Source organism: Bufo bufo, chromosome 2, assembly GCF_905171765.1.
Source record: "Bufo bufo chromosome 2, aBufBuf1.1, whole genome shotgun sequence".
Classification (NCBI taxonomy): Eukaryota; Metazoa; Chordata; class Amphibia; order Anura; family Bufonidae; genus Bufo; species Bufo bufo.
In genome coordinates, this window is record NC_053390.1 from 380,364,895 (window position 1) to 380,381,904 (window position 17,010).

A 17,010-nucleotide genomic window follows, 5' to 3' on the forward strand; every position below is an offset into this window, starting at 1 on the left:
CGCAGCCCATCCGTCCCATGTGGACATACCCTTAATATGGCAGAGACCAATTTCAAACCATGATTTTCTCTAACAAGATCTCTTGACTCTTCTCTTCCTAAACAAGATCTGTTGCCAGGCCAGCCTATATTAAGAGGTTGGTTACCCTTAGTCTTTTGATATAAGAGATATTAAGTATAGCCATTAATATTATAAAATCATTTTCCTGACTTGAACAAGTAACTGAAAGGATAAGGACCCATAGTTATGGAGCCCCATACATCAGAACCGAGATTTATTAATACTGGTATTTCATAAGGCAATATTAATTAAAAAAAAAAAGTGTTTTGGTGTAGGATGCAATACATTTATTAAGATGCACATATATATGTTTCATTTATTCAGCTTAAGGAGGTTTTCCAGGCTTTTAATATTGAAGATCCACCCTCAGGGTAGCTCATCAATATCCCGGAACCCCCACAATCAACTGTACGAAGAGAAGGCATGCTCGCCACCGCTATGTCTACAGCAAGCAGGAAGAGAGACAGCACGCACGAATGGCGCCTGCCTTCTCTTCATACAGCTGATCGGCAGGGGTGCCGGGTGTCGGACCCCCGCCGATATGATATTGATGACCTATCCTGATCTGCCTGGACAGAGAGGAGACAACCTCTCAAACAGTAATGTGCGGTCAGTATACCAGCCATGGTGCTTTTGAATACCATTAGATTGTCCAGGAATAAAGCCTGCCTCCACTACTGAAAGGATCATACTTACTTGCTCCCCCTGCTCCAGTCTCCATCTTCTTGTCAGGGGTTTGTTTTCTACCTCCCCACCATGGGCAACATGAAAACAAAGCCTGGACTGGAAGATGGAGATGCAGGAGGCAGAGCTGAGGTCCAGAGCGATGGGGAGCAGGGTAGTATGATCCTTTCAGTAGGGGTGGCAGGCTGCTGGCACGAGTTAGAAGTTATGTATTCCCGTACAACCCCTTTAAGCCGTTTTATTCATCTTGAGTATTAAAACATTAGGTAAAACGAGCCAAATGACCAAAGAGAACAATTGCTATGCATTTCTATTCATATTTCTGACAATTATTATAATTTAAAAGAGCTTGTCACTATATTTTCTGTATTAAATTTCTGGTTATTAAAAAAGATTAAAAAAACAATACTCAGGGTACTTTTAGATCTACTACTTAATAATATGCACTATACCGTGTGCAGGATGGGGAAAATTTATATTTTATTACCATAACATTTGAAAATAATACTGCAGGTTACGGCTTCCTTCACACATACCGGTAGTTTTTTTTCAGTTGTATTTTTGGCTTGTAAAAAATGAATTTCATGCTTTTTTTTTTAAAACATGATAAACAGCCAAATCTACTGCATGCCGCATTTACTGATCCAAATAATGCATTAAAAGCGAAGAGGATTGCTACCAAAGTAAGCACGGTTAGCAGCATGTTTTATATTTCACTATTGGCTTAAGGCCTCTTTCACACTACAGTTTTTATTTTCTGTTTTGCGGGCCGTTTTTTGCGTTCCGTATACGGAACCATTCATTTCAATGGTACTGCAACAAATGTACTCCTTTTGCATTCCGTTTCCGTATTTCCGTTCAAAGATAGAACATGTCCTATTATTGCCCGCAAATCACGTTCCGTGGCTCCATTCAAGTCGATGGGTCCGCAAAAAAAACGGAACAGATACGGAAATGCATCCATATGTCTTCCGTATCCGTTCCGCTTTTGCGGAACCATCTATTGAAAATTTTATGCCCAGCCCAATTTTTTCTATGTAATTACTGTATACTGTATATGCCATACGGAAAAACGGAACGGAAAAGCGGAAACACAACGGAAACAAAAAAAACGGAACGGATCCGTGAAAAACGGACCGCAAAACACTGAAATAGCCATACGGTAGTGTGAAAGAGGCCTAAAGCTTACTTCAGAAAACGCTGGGTTTTTCCTAAAAAATATTATGTATGAAAGCACCCCATCTGTTTTCACACTGACCCAGATTTACTAATTCGGTTTAATTTTTGAAACAATCAATTTAGACAGTCTTAAAATATTGGCAAATTTATCACAGTGACTGATGCTGGAGGATAATTTGGCACATGTTTAGACTGTGTAGTCTAGTTTATACCAACTACAATATTTTTTGCCTTACCTAACACGAAAAATTTCTACTCATGCGGCATAAATCTGCACACCCAAAGACTTTAGACCAACTCTAAATTTGTTTACTCTGCTTCATTTTTTGCACCAGAATTGTGGATTTCAGCTTCATAAGTGTATCTAAGCTGACCACGCCCACATTCTAGTTAAAAACAGGAGATGTTTGAAAGAAATCATCTAAATTATTTATGTGTCTAAAGTGATATTCACCAAAACCTACTAAGTGGCGGACAATGTGCTTATGCTAAAAATTCCACTTCGAAAATGTATGTATTTTTTTCTGGAAAATTGTAACTAGATCATGAAGAGACATGAAGTATATAGCTTTTTATATATTTCTGGCTTATAATCTCCTTTTCTGATTATACTCCATTCCTTACATCCCCCTCCTTCCCCCCCAAAAAAACACAATGTAACCAGTGGGTGGATTTTAAGAAGAAAAATGTAATTTTGCAGATAGTTGTTTGTATGTGATATGCATCATATTCATAGGATTGGCGCACATAAGTGAATTTGTTGCAAACAATGGCCCAGATTTATTAATGTGTTTGCGCCCAAAATTTGTCAAAAAAGTGGAACAACTAGGGTTTTTTCAACAAGGTGTGGGGGCTGCTGTAATAAATCTGATGCAGGTCTGGACAGCCTGTATAAAGCTGGATTTACATTGCTGATTGTAGGGCAGAGTATCGGGAATTAATGTTTTTCCAATTATCTGCCATGTAAAGGTGCATCAGATCACAGAATGAGCAAAACGCTTGTTCAACAAGTAACATAGTACATAAGGCCGAAAAAAACCATTTGTCCATCCAGTTCGGCCTGTTATCCTGCAAGTTGATCCAGAGGAAGGCCAAAAAAAACGTGAGGTAGAAGCCAAATTTTCCCCACTTTAGGCTGGTTTCACACGGGCGTTGCGGGAACATGCACGATTTTTCCGCGCGAGTGCAAAACATTGTAATGTGTTTTGCACTCGCGTGAGAAAAATCGCGCATGTTTGGTACCCTTATAACATGGTTATAAGGGAAAATAATAGCATTCTGTATACAGAATGCATAGTAAAATAGCGCTGGAGGGGTTAAAAAGAAATTATAATAAACTCACCTTAATCCTCTTGCTCGCGCAGCCCGGCTTCTCTTCTGTCTCCTTCTTTGCGGATTGCAGGAAAAGGACCTGTGGTGACGTCACTCCGGTCATCACATGAACCATCACATGATCCATCACCATGGTAAAAGATCATGTGATGACCGGAGTGACGTCACCACAGGTCCTTTTCCTGCAATCAGCAAAGAAGGAGACAGAAGAGAAGCCGGGCTGCGCAAGCAAGTGGACTAAGGTGAGTTTATTTTTTTTTAACCCCTCCAGCGCTATTTTACTATGCATTCTGTATTCAGAATGCTATTATTTTCCCTTATAACCATGTTATAAGGGAAAATAATAATGATCGGGTCTCCTTCCCGATCATCTCCTAGCAACCGTGCGTGAAAATCGCACCGCTTCCGCACTTGCTTGCGGATGCTTGCGATTTTCACGCAGCCCCATTCACTTCTATGGGGCCTGCGTTACGTGAAAAACGCAGAATATAGAACATGCTGCGATTTTCACGCAACGCACAAGTGATGCGTGAAAATCACCGCTCATGTGAACGGCCCCATGGAAATGAATGGGTCAGGATTCAGTGCGGGTGCAATGCGTTCAACTCACGCATCGCATCCGCACGGAATACTCGCCCGTGTAAAAGGGGCCTAAGGGGAATAAAAATTCCCGACTCCAATCATGCAATCAGAATAACTCCCTGGATCAACGACCCCTCTCTAGTAGCTATAGCCTGTATTATTATTACACTCCAGAAATACATCCAGGCCCCTCTTGAATTCCTTTATTGTACTCACCATCACCATCTCCTCAGGCAGAGAGTTCAATAGTCTCACTGCTCTTACCGTAAAGAATCCTCTTCTATGTTTGTGTACAAACCTTCTTTTCTCCAGAAAGAAAATCTTTCCTGCTGAATCTCAATCATGGTTTCTGGGCACCAGATTGTGCTGTGTAAACAGTGATCTGCTGCCTAGAAACAATGAAACTGTATGGGGATGAGTGATGGCAGTGGGCATCGCTTATTCCCATACAGTGGAGGGGATCACTCCATGTAAATGTAGCTTTTCAATGGAATTGGAGATATATTTTTCATACAATGTCTTGGTTGCTATGTATGATTGTTGTGTTCTTTTTCTATTCAATAAAAATAGATTCAACACTAAATGTAGCTTTTCATCTCCACTGTTCTATCAGGCTGTGTAAGGCTACTTTCACATCTGTGTTTTTGCTGGATCCATCATGGATCAGCAAAAACTGTTCCGTATGAACTGCATCCATTATGAACTGATCCGGTTGTATTATCTCTAAAATAGCCACGGATCCGGGACTAAAACCGTTGTAAGTCAATGGGGGACGGATCTGTTTTCTTTTGTGTCCAAGAAAACTGATCCTGCATCATTGACTTACATTGTGTTTCATGCTGGATCCGTCTTGCTTCGCAACCCAGCATTTTTCTGTTCATGATGGGAATGTAACCAAACAGAACGGAATGCATTTTGGTGCATTCTATTCTGTTCAGTTTGTCCCCATTGGCAATGAATGGAGAAGAAAACAGAAGTGTTTTCCTCTGCTATCGAGATCCTATGACAGAGGAAAACACTGATGTGAAAGTGGCCTAAATCCAGCAAGTCTTTACACCATCTACAGGATTAGTAAATCTGGGCCAATGTCGTTGGTCAATGTGCAATCTTCTAAAACAGATTTCTTCTTTAAAAAATAGTGCTGTCATAAAGGATTTCTGCCTGTGAACTTTATGGGGATGTAAAAATCCATTTTTAATAAACTATTAGAACTTCCAAAGTTTATAAAGAGGGGACCTCCTTTAAGTGCACTCATTCATTCCTGTATATTTAGAGTGATTTATGGCTCTAGCGGTCCCAACATGGCCATATAGCGGCATATATATGGCCATATATATTCATTTACTGTGTTGGTGCTGCAGGGGAATTGACTGTACAGAATCTGGGTCCTTCCATATGAAATTAGAGGGCATACAAAGGTACCGTACATACAGTATGGTAGTCCTATTACAGCGCTATACAAGGCACAAACATATAACGATTGTATTAGTGAATTTTTCTACTAAAAAAAGTCTTTTATAAATGTGCCCCAATGTATGAACTGGCCCTCAATACTTTCCTCACTATTATAGGGCCAGTAAATGTAATTTACATTTCATAATAATGTAATCTAACAACTATGCAACATAATATGGCAGAGAGTATTTGTCTTTTGTAGGACTAGAATAACCTAAATGATTTTCTAAAATTATATTTATTAAAAAAAAGTGTATTTTTCTGATGCGTAGGGAAATCTCATATATCTATGTTTGCCACAATTACACCGTAACACACATTTTTATTTTAATGAGCACGCTCTAAATGATAGAAGACAGCAGCCTCCCCATAATCATACCCAACCGCCCTTGTACACAGCACAACATAAACCGAGTGGTAATCCGTGTAAATTGCTCAGTGCCGTGACATTTATTAAAAGAAATGATTTCACCAATTTTACATGTAGTGACTTCCTACAGTAATCCAGCCTGACGTGAACAAAGCAAGTCTGTGCTAACCCAAATGAAGATTAGTGGGCTAGGTATGCTTTTCTTGTTCTTAATCTCTAGAAATAATGAAATAAAATTGTTATTTATTCACTTGATGCCATGTCACATTTTGTTAATTATTTTTTTCCTGTGAGAAATTGCTGTGCATAATTCTTGGCCTGGCTGCTTCAGTTTGTAATTTTAAATGGAAATTCCAATTTCTAATGAAATGATATATGTTCGGTCAAGCATTTTTTTGTATTACGATTCTCCAATTAGACGTGAGAAAATGTTTCTATTTAGAATTTGATTGTAGAGAAATGGTTAGATTAATAAGAATTTGTAGACTAATGGTTAACACGACGGCTATGGAGGTAAAAAAGTAAGATTGATAACCAATAAAATAAATTAATGAAACATGCCGGCTCAATTATTTGTACTTGATGTGTACTTTTAAAGATGTGATCACTAGGACTGCTTTGGTCCAGCTGAAAATATTGAGTCATTTTTTAGTATGTGATTATAACCTAAAATGTCCAAACCCTCATTGTATGTATCTTCTAAAACCAATTACCAACCAACCATTGATTTAGATAGACATGTTTAGATACAATATATACTGTATATACAGTATGGTGCAAAGGTTTTAGACAGGTGTGGAAAAAAGGCAGCAAAGTGTTTTTCATTTTTAATCAATTAACAAAATGCAAAGTGAATGAACAAAGGAGAAATATAAATCAAAACAATATTTGCTGTGACCATCATTTGCCTTCAAGACAGAATCAATTCTTCTAGGTACACTTGCACACAGTTTTTGAAGGAATTCAGCAGGAAGGTTTTTCCAAACATCCTGGAAAACTAACCACAGATCTTCTGTGGATGTAGGCTTCCTCAAATCCTTCTGTCTCTTTGTGTAATCCCACACTTGATGTTGAGGTCAGGGCTCTGTGGTGGCCATATCATCACTTCCAGGACTCCTTATTCTTCTTTATGTCAAAGATAGTTCTTAATGGCATTGGGTATATGTTTGTCCTGCTGCACAATACATTTGGAGCCAATCAGATGCCTCCTTGATGGTACTGCATGATGGAAAAGAATCTGCCAGTATTTCCAAGCATTGAGACAGTGGAACTAGTACATGTGCAATCCGTCCCTAGTGTAAGTGTATGGAGGCCATTTATAATGATTATTACTAGCTGCATGCTTGTGCTGTTCCTAGCACGTGTCCAGTGAGTAATGTAATCAGGCCAACACCTTGAAGCATAGGTAGCCTAGATATCAACACAGCAGGGCTTAGGGTACTTTCACACTAGCGGCAGGGGACTCCGGCAGATGAACAGCCTGTCGGATCCGTCCTGCTGCTAGTTCACGTGTTCCCCCGGACTGCCGCTCCGTCCCCATTGACTATAATGGGGACGGAGTTCCGACGGCAGGGCACGCCGAGACGCGGCCGGACTAAAAGTACTGCATGCAGTACTTTTAGTCCGGCTGCCTCTCGGCGTGCGCTGCCATGCTGCAGCCGGAACTCCGCCCCTATTATAGTCAATGGGGACAGAGCGGCAGTCCGGGGGCACACGTGAACTAGCGGCAGGACGGATCCGCCAGGCTGTTCACCTGCCGGAGTCCTCTGCCGCTAGTGTGAAAGTACCCTTAGCATTCCTACGGCAGCTATCTCATCAATGGAAAAGGGATAGGAACAGCTGCAGGAATGTTGTAGTGAGGAGCGTTTCATCAAGATCATTCAAATTAACAAACAGGATTTATAAGCATTTATTTTGCTGCTACAACTGATGTTGAGTGGCAGCATAGCCTCCAGGCAATGTCCATAAACTGCAGAAAGCAAATCCACAAGAAGAAATTGGTCAGCACTTCAAACCTGTGCAGATAAGAGGGTAGGTGAACACCTTTATGAGACTCTGTGTCCACTCCAGCTCCTAGATAATAGTCCAAAAGGGAGGACAGCACATGTCCTAGACTGCCTGGTTGGTGAAAAAGAACCTTAATGCAGGGTGATCAAATCCAGTGATGCAATGTTTCAGCCACACATGAGCTTTTTTTTTCAAGCATGCACATGTTATTGCTAAGGCCACTGTTTGCCTGGTGGTGGTCACAGGAGTGTATATGAAACACCATCACTGGACCGGAAGCAGTTGCGAAGGAGTGTGCTTTTTTTTTTGCTGTACAGGAGCTCTCTTGTTTTTATTATTGATCTAGGGCAACCTCTTTAAACGTTATATGGTGTTGCTGCTAGGTTGAAGAAAGAAAAAAAAAAAAACACAATGCAACAGCACTCTGCAAAAAACAAATAACGTACAATAATGCCATAGTTATAGAAAATATTTTGGTGCTAATGCTACACTTATTTTGTAAATTTGAGATTGTTAGCAAATGCATTTTGTACAAAATTATTTTGACCCGTCTGCCAAATGTCAAAGTAATCTCTAGAAGACGGAAACTTAACACTAAATACTACCTGTTATGTGCCATAATGGCCACCATAAAATCCAGGGAGTGCAGGTTCCACATGCATGCTGGGTCCGGTCCACTCTGCCTTTTGTATTTTTGGTGTCATAATGGCCTCCATTAAATCCAGGGATTGCTGGTACCAACATGCATGCTGAGCCCACTCTATAACTCTCCTGGTGCCAGACGGCTTCCAATGAAAGCAATGAGAGCAGGCTACAACTTTATACTTACACTAATTAAAATCAGCCTATAAGGCAAAGTGGACCTAGCATACATGTGGAACCTGCGCTCCCTGAATTTTATGGTGGCCGTTGTGGCACATAACAGGTAGTAATTAGTGTTACGTTCCCATCTTATAGAGATCTCCTTGACGTCGGCACATGGGGCCCAAATAATTCTGTACAAAATGTATTTGCCAAGAATCTCAAATTTACAAAGTAAGCGTAGCATTAGCACCAGTGCTGTTGCATTGTGTTTTTTTTCTTCGTGTTTCTAGCCATGGCGGCGTGCACCTGCGCATTGGATTGTGCTGACTGACCCCCTCTTTTTGCAGCTGCTAGGTTGAAGCCATATCCAGTTTGTCAGTATTCTTCTTTACAAGTAACACATTCTTTAATGGATATGCGATTTCACTTTTGTAACATTTCTCACACCGCTTCTTCCATGGGCATAACTAATTGTTCTATCTCATGTCTAAGTGGATATTCCTTCTGCTATGTCACATCTATCAGCGCTGAGAGAAAACAGACATCACAAGACCCTGTAACACAGACTGATGTACAAATAGTTTGTTTCCTATAGGTGCCCAACCATTTTGGTTATTTGTGGGGTGATCTGGGAATGTGTGTTCATACAAGTGCTTGTTCCTAATTGTTGCCTCAATCCTCAGGCACTAGAACAAGCATCAAAGTGCAGGGGGGAATTACCAGAGCACAGGGGCATTTTGCTAGCGGTACTCCTAGCACTACAACCAGCCATTGGTGCTCCAAGTAGTTAATTTGCATAAATATAACAATTAATAACGACTAATCAGCCTAGAAGGAAAATCAATATAGTGTTGGCATAATCCACCCTCCCAGGCAGTATGCCTAGTTTAATAGGGTTGATCATGCTGACAGATGGTCTTTAAGGCTCTATGCAGAATTTATCTCTCTTTTCAGTTATTCTGCAGGATAGTAGATAACTATTAGATCGGTAGGAGTCAGGGCCGGTACAAGGCAGGGGCTGAAGGAGCGGGTGCCCTGGGCGCTACAAGGAGGGGGGCGCAGCAGGGCCGGACTGGCCTGCCGGGATACCGGGAAATTTCCCGGTGGGCCGGCAAGCCTGAGTGCCGCAAGGCCGCGGCCCTGGTGACAAGTGGGGGCGGCCGCGGCCGGCGGCAGGGCAGAGCAGGAGATGAGCGCTTCCATTGCGGAAGCGCTCATCTCCATAGTCATCTGTATTGCCGTCCTCAGGACGGCAATACAGATGCCTGCGCTGCGGCAGAGGAGGGAGAGGTGTGTCCCCTCCTGTTCCTCTGATAGGCTGCCAGCACTAGGCCGGCAGCCTATCAGAGGCCGGTGCAGGCGGCGCGATGACGTCATCGCGTCGCCTGACTGCCGTATAGCGAGGGACACAGACGGAAGAGGCGGCCTGCATCGCATCACATTGCTGGAGGTAAGTATAAGTTTTTTTTATTATTTTTTTTATTTATATAGGTACAATACTGGGCTGGGCTGGCACATAAGGGGGGACTACTGGGCTGGCACATGATAAGGGGGGGACTACTGGGCTGGGCTGGCACATGATAAGGGGGGCTACTGGGCTGGCACATGATAAGGGGGGACTACTGGGCTGGGCTGGCACATAAGGGGGCTACTGGGCTGGCACATGATAAGGGGGGGCTACTGGGCTGGCACATGATAAGGGGGGACTACTGGGCTGGCACATGATAAGGGGGGACTACTGGGCTGGCACATGATAAGGGGGGCTACTGGCACATGATAAGGGGGGCTACTGGCACATGATAAGGGGGCTACTGGCACATGATAAGGGGGGCTACTGGCACATGATAAGGGGGGCTACTGGCACATGATAAGGGGGGACTACTGGGCTGGCACATGATAAGGGGGGACTACTGGGCTGGCACATGATAAGGGGGGACTACTGGGCTGGCACATGATAAGGGGGGACTACTGGGCTGGCACATGATAAGGGGGGACTACTGGGCTGGCACATGATAAGGGGGGACTACTGGGCTGGCACATGATAAGGGGGGACTACTGGGCTGGCACATGATAAGGGGGGACTACTGGGCTGGCACATGATAAGGGGGGACTACTGGGCTGGCACATGATAAGGGGGGACTACTGGGCTGGCACATGATAAGGGGGGACTACTGGGCTGGCACATGATAAGGGGGGCTACTGGCACATGATAAGGGGGGCTACTGGCACATGATAAGGGGGGCTACTGGCACATGATAAGGGGGGCTACTGGCACATGATAAGGGGGGCTACTGGCACATGATAAGGGGGGCTACTGGCACATGATAAGGGGGGCTACTGGCACATGATAAGGGGGGACTACTGGGCTGGCACATGATAAGGGGGGACTACTGGGCTGGCACATGATAAGGGGGGACTACTGGCACATGATAAGGGGGGCTACTGGCACATGATAAGGGGGGCTACTGGCACATGATAAGGGGGGCTACTGGCACATGATAAGGGGGGCTACTGGCACATGATAAGGGGGGCTACTGGCACATGATAAGGGGGGACTACTGGCACATGATAAGGGGGGCTACTGGCACATGATAAGGGGGCTACTGGCACATGATAAGGGGGGCTACTGGCACATGATAAGGGGGGCTACTGGCACATGATAAGGGGGGCTACTGGCACATGATAAGGGGGGGCTACTGGCACATGATAAGGGGGGCTACTGGCACATGATAAGGGGGGCTACTGGCACATGATAAGGGGGGCTACTGGCCCATAAGGGGGCTATTGGCACATAAGGGGGGCTATTGGCACATAAGGGGGGCTACTGGCCCATAAGGGGGCTATTGGCAATAAGGGGGGCTACTGGCACATGATATGGGGGGCTACTGGCACATGATATGGGGGCACTCTGGCTACTGGCACATGATATGGGGGCACTCTGGCTACTGGCACATGATATGGGGGCACTCTGGCTACTGGCACATGATATGGGGGCACTCTGGCTACTGGCACATGATATGGGGGCACTCTGGCTACTGGCACATGATATGGGGGCACTCTGGCTACTGGCACATGATATGGGGGCACTCTGGCTACTGGCACATGATATGGGGGCACTCTGGCTACTGGCACATGATATGGGGGGCTCTGGCTACTGGCACATATGGGGGGGGGCTCTGGCTACTGGCACATGATATGGGGGCATCTATGGGGGCACATCTTACTGCAGATTATTTAGGGGCATCTACTGAGGCTAAAAGAAGATATTTTATATGGGGGGCTCTGTATAGGGGCATTTTATACTGGGACACATTATGGTGGGTACTATGGGGAAGGGGGGAGCACTATGGGGGTCATCTACGGGGGCACTGAGAAGGGGTATTTTATGTTGGCACATTATGGGAACATTAGCTCAACTGGGGGCATTACAAAGGGGTATGTTTTGCATATTATAAGGAGAATTATTACTACGGGGGGGGCATTATGGTGGGCTTTATTACTCCCCCATGGTATGACCCCCTAGTAGCAGCACCAGCCTCTCCCTGCTCTGCTATTCCTCTGCCCCTTCTCCAAATCCTTATTATGAAATCTTTCTCATTAGGATAAAGCACAACATCAGCTCCGCCGAGCCCCCGGCCAAGTGTTGAAGTGGCGTCCGAGATCCCCAAGGGCCAAGTCAAGTAACTGTAAGTTTGCCATCTTCGCCCTGGGCACCAAATGGCCTTGTCCCAGCCCTGGTAGGAGTGCTACTGCTGGGACCCCCACCAATCATATGAACGGGGACCCCTGAAATGAACAGAGCAACAGGTCTGGCATACGTACTGCTGCTCCTTTCATCTCTATGGGAGTTCCAGAGACAGGCAAATACAGCGCTCCGCTATTCCCAGAACTCCCATTGAGATGAATGGAGCGACAGTGTGCATGTCCGACTTGCCGCTCAGTTCATTTCAAGGGGGACCCCAAGGGGTATGGGGATACCCATTCTCATGATTGGTGGGGGGCCCAGCAGTAGGACGCCCACCGATCTAATAGTTATCACCTATCCTGTGGATAGGGGATAATGTCTAACATCCGGAATACCCCAGGGAACCTGTCACATTGAACATAGTGGGCAGAATGTTATGGAGCAGCTGAGCAGACTGACATGGGGAAAGATTCAGTAAAACTTGTATTTCATTCATTTAAATCCCATCTGTTTCTGGGCTTTGAAGTAAAGGAGGACGCACTAATAGTGACTGCAGTGACAGCCTCCCCTCTATGACTGTGTATACAGAGACAGTTGTCAATGGGATAGGCAGGGGCGGATTGGCCATAGACCTTACAGGGAAATTTCCCGGTGGGCCAATGCCCAGGGGGCTGCCTGAGCCCTCCTCACGGTCGGCCAGTGGAAGTTTTTGGAGATGCATTTTGTGATGGACTGTAGTATTTGGCTCTGTTGGGGTGGTATAATGTGCCACGATATGGTATTGCGTGTATTAAGAGGCATGGACATCTTACTACGGTGGATATGTTACTAAGACTAGCGCATGAATCTTTAGTAACTGCCCCATTATTTCTCTTCTATAAGCATATCTAATTACTGGTACTAAACTAAAATACCTGAGATATGCCCTTTAACGCAATCTGTCCTTAGACATACTCTAAATCATCTCCTATATACAAATACCATAAACTAGGCTGATGGTATGTCGAATGTGTAAAATGAACATAGGAGTCTTGGAACTTGAGATAAAATATATAAACTCCTCACAGTTGCGGCTGGTGTGATTTTATTTTTAATTATAATGTCCTAATATTTCATCTGAAGTACCAAAAGTAGAGGTAATTGAAAGCTTCTTGATTTTTTTTTGTTAACGTAATTTTGCTGACTTCTTTGGTTCACATTAAGTTGATTGACTTATTAACCTCTTTTCAACTTAAATTGCTATTTCAAAATCATGACGAATTGGTATTACAGAGGACAACTTGTGGAAAAGTAATGTACTTGAAAGAGAACATTAATTAACTATGTGGAGTTAATATTCTTACAAATATACTGGGATTAATTAACTCTCATCAAATAATGGAAATGAAAGTATAAGCCTGAGAAGCTGTGGCTACATGTAATTATACGTATTCCTATGAGTGTGGCGAGAGTAACGTACACTAAGGGGATTGTGTTTGTATATCTGATCGTGATACTATATGATTGTCTACAAATATCTATATACAGAATATATACTGTATATATAAATCTCAGCATCTCTATCTTTATAGTGTGTGTTTGATGAATACTTAAAGGGGTTATCGCATGATTAATTTAAAGAATGAAAACCAGACAATATATAGTACATGACAACCTCTTTCTAACAAAGCTAGGACCAACCCTGGACCTCACATGGATCCAGAGATCTTCCCAGTCATTGTTCCAATTGTTCTGCTTTATCTTAAAGCGAACCTTTCACCAGGATTTCACCTAATAAACTATTAACAGTACCTTATAGATTATGCTCATTCTGTTTAAATGCATTCTTGTCCCGCTTTCCTGGGATGTATATTGATGAAAAAAACGACTTATAAAGTCCTTGTCTCCAGCTCCTGCAGTCACGGTGGAAGTCAAGGGATAGCCCTTCCCTCACTCCGGGCTGTACCTCCCCTGCCCTAACCCCTCCTCTAACTAGTGAAACTGACACCCGGCTCAGTCGCCGGGACCGCGCTTGTACTGGCGGCGCATGCGCCGTTGGTCTCAGTAGCAGCGCGATCCCGTCTAGGCGCGGACTGAAGCGCGATCCTGTGAGTGAATTGCGCATGCGCCGTCCGTCCCCAATGCCCTCCCTGTCTTCTGTTCTTCAGGCGCGCGCCTGAATAGAAGACAGGGAGGCATCGGGGACGGACGGCGCATGCGCAATTCACTCACAGGATCGCGCTTCAGTCCGCGCCTAGACGGGATCGCGCTGCTACTGAGACCAACGGCGCATGCGCCGCCAGTACAAGCGCGGTCCCGGCGACTGAGCCGGGTGTCAGTTTCACTAGTTAGAGGAGGGGTTAGGGCAGGGGAGGTACAGCCCGGAGTGAGGGAAGGGCTATCCCCTTGACTTCCACCGTGACTGCAGGAGCTGGAGACAAGGACTTTAGAAGTCGTTTTTTTTCATCAATATACATCCCAGGAAAGCGGGACAAGAATGCATTTAAACAGAATGAGCATAATCTATAAGGTACTGTTAATAGTTTATTAGGTGAAATCCTGGTGAAAGGTTCGCTTTAAGATGGTGGGGTGGGGGTTAGGTCCTTTCTCAGGGGGTGTCCTTTTGCTGCTGCTAGTGGCAGTTGAAGGATAGCCAGCAGTCTCTGGGTCAACAGTCTCAGGGAGCAGGACAAAGAAATTAGAAAAGGAACAAACAGAAGGTGGCGCTATACAGATAGATTTAATTGAATAAGGCCTCTTGCACAGGAACTTGTGTCTGTTCCCTTTTTTTTGCGGACCATAAACAGAAGCATTCATTTCATGGGTCCGCAAAAAAACAAGTTACTCTGTATGCATTACGTATTTACGTTCCACAAAAAAATAGAACATGTCCTATTTTTGTCTGCGGTACTGTTCTATTGGGGGCCAGCTGTTCTGTTCCGCAGAATGCTGGTTTGAAAACTGTAGAAAATTATTCATGTGAGAAAACCCCTTTTATATTAGATTAAAACATATTCTTGTGAGAGTATGCAACAAATGGAGGGATGTTTATCAAGAATGGCGTACCCATACGCCAGTCTTGATCTCTCTTCTCTGAAGTGAGATATACCTAATTTGTTAAGAAATCAGCCACATCTCTGCCCTGCTGTGCACTAAATACTGGCTACAGGCTGGTGTAGACTTCAGCTATAACTTCTGCCAGCTTCTGGTGAAAGTTATAACGAATCCGGCGGACCACGCCAAGCCCTGCCCATTTTTTTCTCGCCACTTAAGTAGTGCACATGGTGTGAGTCACACTTTGCACCTTTTTCTCACCGCTATTGCGGTGTAAACACATTGATACATGTCCCCCTTGTCTCTTTTTTTAGTGTCACATTGAAGGTTTTCCTAACTGCTGTAGGTGAGAACAAGGGAAAGAGTTGTATCAATGTCTGAACAAGTCTATAGAACAGGAATGATAGATGTAGTAAATTATAGCTAACCCTCACATAGTGAAAAATACAGATTATTTATTATGTATCTAAAATCTGATGCAGATAGTTCTAGTATATTCCCAAAGAACTGTATGAGCGATGTCCCATGGATCCATACCACAATTATCTATAATGCAGCTGTGTGAAAAAGCCCTCAATCTGCTGTGAATCTCACCACCATAATTTTCTTTTTATTAAAAAAGTTGTCCGCTATTTTTATATTGATGACCTATGACTACATCTTAGTCGAAGCGTCGCTGCTATTATTGGTATTTTTTGTACATATGTCATGGATTAACAACAAATAAAGAATTAATGGAGAATGATGCTGCCGTCATCTACTATTTGAACGTCTATCCTCAGGATAGGTCATCAATATCAGATTGGCGTGATCAGACTCCTGGCACCCCTGCCGATCAGCTGTTTGAAGAGACTGCAGCACTTGTACAAGAGCTGCCTACTCTTCATTGTTTATTTGCTCCCCATTGCAACCGCAGCAGTGAGCAGAGTAATTACATCTCAGCCATTTCATTCACTTCTATGGGACCTCTCCTTCCACTTCAAGTGAATACTATAGAGCCGTCCCCATTAAAGTGAATCGGACCCCCACTGACCTGATATGATGACCTATCCAGAGGATGGACAATCCCTTTAAAGACATTGTCACGGCGGACAGGATACAAGATACACAGAATATCAACAAACAAGTGTCTAGGCAAGAAGCTGGGGATAAAGGTCACCTCCTGACAATCCCTACCAGCTCTCCCTAGACTTCTAAGCCCACGTTCAGACCCTGAAGGTGGGAATAAACGTGTCCCCGTGCCTGGGCCGAATATTCCCTAAAATCCCTAAGATGGTGAATGGGGGAAAGAGGCAGCCTGCTCCCTCAGACCTGGAGGGGGCTGGCGTCTCACTAACAGCCTAGACAGACAACCACAAGAAAACAAAACCAACTTATCTTTTACTGAGCAGGAACAGCAAATTCTTCCTTCCTTCCTCTGAGCCAGACAGAAGCTATAACCCGCACAGGACACTGGGAGTGGGCGTAATTTAAACTCTAACCAACGACCCCACCCAGTGCACCTGAAGGGAGGCGGATATAGCTCAAACAAAAGGCTACACACGTGCTGCTAACCTGTCAGACCTCCGCACATAGCCTGAGCAGGGCAATGACAGTACCCCCCTTCTACGGGTGACCTCTGGACACCCGGCCCAACTTTATCCGGATGGGATCTGTGAAAAGCCCTCACCAGTCGGCTGGCACTAACATCCACAGCCGGAACCCACATCCTCTCCTCAGGGCCGTATCCCCTCCAGTGTACCAGATACTGAAGGGAACCCCGAAGAACTCTTGAGTCGAGAACCCTGGAGATCTCGAACTCTAAATTTCCATCAACCAG